The sequence below is a fragment of the Tiliqua scincoides genome, chromosome 6 (assembly GCF_035046505.1).
Source record: "Tiliqua scincoides isolate rTilSci1 chromosome 6, rTilSci1.hap2, whole genome shotgun sequence".
NCBI lineage: Eukaryota > Metazoa > Chordata > Lepidosauria > Squamata > Scincidae > Tiliqua > Tiliqua scincoides.
Genome location: NC_089826.1, coordinates 5,945,315 through 5,947,433, shown reverse-complemented (window position 1 = coordinate 5,947,433; position 2,119 = coordinate 5,945,315). Strand labels below are relative to the sequence as shown.

The 2,119-nt window shown below is 49.9% G+C and overlaps 1 pseudogene; it reads right to left on the bottom strand.

Annotated features, from left to right (window-relative positions):
• Positions 1-715: 715 nt before the first annotated feature.
• Positions 716-834, bottom strand: LOC136656209 (5S ribosomal RNA; annotated as a pseudogene).
• Between the last annotated feature and the right edge of the window lie 1,285 nt (positions 835-2,119).

Here is a 2,119-nt window from a genome sequence, read left to right as displayed (position 1 = left end):
CAGAGAAGAAGATCTCCCTCCGTCTTGCTCCTCTCCACTCATTTACTTGGCTGCTGCTACCAATATAGCAATGGCAATGGCAGGAAAGAAGGGCTGTCTCTCCTGCCCCCAGTGAATAGGGTTCTACTAATGTTCCAGATATTGGGGACCCCAATTCTCTCAGGGGGCACCTAATGTTCTTAGTAGAGATGTCAGGTACCCTAGAAGCTACTGGGACATGTAGTTTCCAAAGTGTCTGGCTTCCATACTGCTGACTTCAGATCTCAATTAGGAAAATTGCATTTCCCAGTTTCCCTTTCCCTGGGTTCCCATCTTGGCCGGCCTCTTTCACCCAGCATTATTCCTAGCCAATTGGGGAGGGGGGGATTGCCTATCACTATGTCTGGCTGCCACCACAATTTTCCGCCTCCATCCTAGAGGTCGATTCCCTGGATTAGGTGTAGCCAACCTGCAGCACACAGGCCACTAGTGGATACTTCCTACGTGGCACATGAAAAGTCGCCTGTCCCGGCCACACCAGCCAACACAGGGCTCCACGGTCGCAAGTTCATGGTGCTTCTCCCAGCTTGAAGCCCAGAAAAGGAGCAACAAGGCCCAGGGTGGGGAACAGAGAGCCAAGCAAAGGCTTGGCAGATCACATGGGCTGGTGAAACCACCCAATTAGATCCGTAGAGATGATGGTTGGCAACCTTCAGTCTCGAAAGACTATGGTATAAGCCTACAGCACCTGGCATTCCCAGGCGGTCTCCCATCCAAGTACTAACCAGGCCTGACCCTGCTTAGCTTCCAAGATCAGACAAGATCAGGGATGTGCAGGGTTGGATGATGGCCGGATTCCCAAAGGATCTCCTCTATGGAGAACTCGTGCAAGGAAAGCGCCCTACAGGTAGATCACAGCTGCGATACAAGGACATCTGCAAGAGGGATCTGAAGGGCTTAGGAGTGGACCTCAACAAGTGGGAAACCCTGGCCTCTGAGCGGCCCGCTTGGAGGCAGGCTGTGCAGCATGGCCTCTCCCAGTTTGAAGAGACACTTGGCCAACAGACCGAGGCAAAGAAGGAAGGCCCATAGCCAGGGAGACAGACCAGGGACAGACTGTACTTGCTCCCAGTGTGGAAGGGATTGTCACTCCCGAATCGGCCTTTTCAGCCACACTAGACGCTGTTCCAGAACCACCTTTCAGAACGCGATACCATAGTCTTTCGAGACTGAAGGTTGCCAACTACTAGATCCGCAGAGGGCCAAATTAAGTTGGAGTGGCACGTTCAAGATTCTGTATATAAAAAGTGGCACGTGGTGGGCTCTGGGTTGGGCACCCCTGCCCTAGAGCCTGCTCTTCTCCCTGTGCTGTGCTATAGTTTGCTCATTGTGCTCTAGAACTGAGATCTCATACCCTGAGTTCCAAGGGCAAGAGGTACACATTCATTGTTTTCTGATTTTTTTTTTCCTCATCATTACCTTGTGCTGGATCACACATGCACCAGAGCTCAACTCACAAGCTGTTGTGGTCATACATTTGAACCCTTTGGATCATGTGGAAGTTGCTTGCATTCCACAGACCTGGGCCTGAAACGCAGAGACAATCCAGGCTTGACCAAACAATCATTCATGATCTTCTTTTTTTAATTTAGAAAAAGATCCAAGCAGTTGGATATTATGAAGGTTAAATGAGCTGAAGTCCTAAATGTAATCTCATCATATGGAAGGCAGGAAAAGCCTGAACGCAGTTTAAAGGTTAACACTCCTTGCCTTGGTGTAGGCCAGGGGTCTCTAAACTCTTCGGCCAAAGGGCCACATCAACTATCTGGCACGGTGTCAAGGGCCAGAAAAAAAAATTAAATATAAAATTTAAATAAACACATTAGAGATGGAACTTAGATGAATGACTGAAAAGAATGAATGAATGGGCTCAAATGTCCAGGATTTCTCCAAGCACCAACACAGCCCAAGAAATAAAGCACACACACTTAAATGGACCCCCATTGCCCCACCCCACCAGCACAACTCTGGTTGTGTTTGGTCAACTGGGCCAGAGGCTGTCAGGGGATCAGAGACTGGCCATGGGCCAGACAGAAGCTCTTCGCAGGCTGCATCTGGCCTCCGGGCCTGAGTTTGGAGA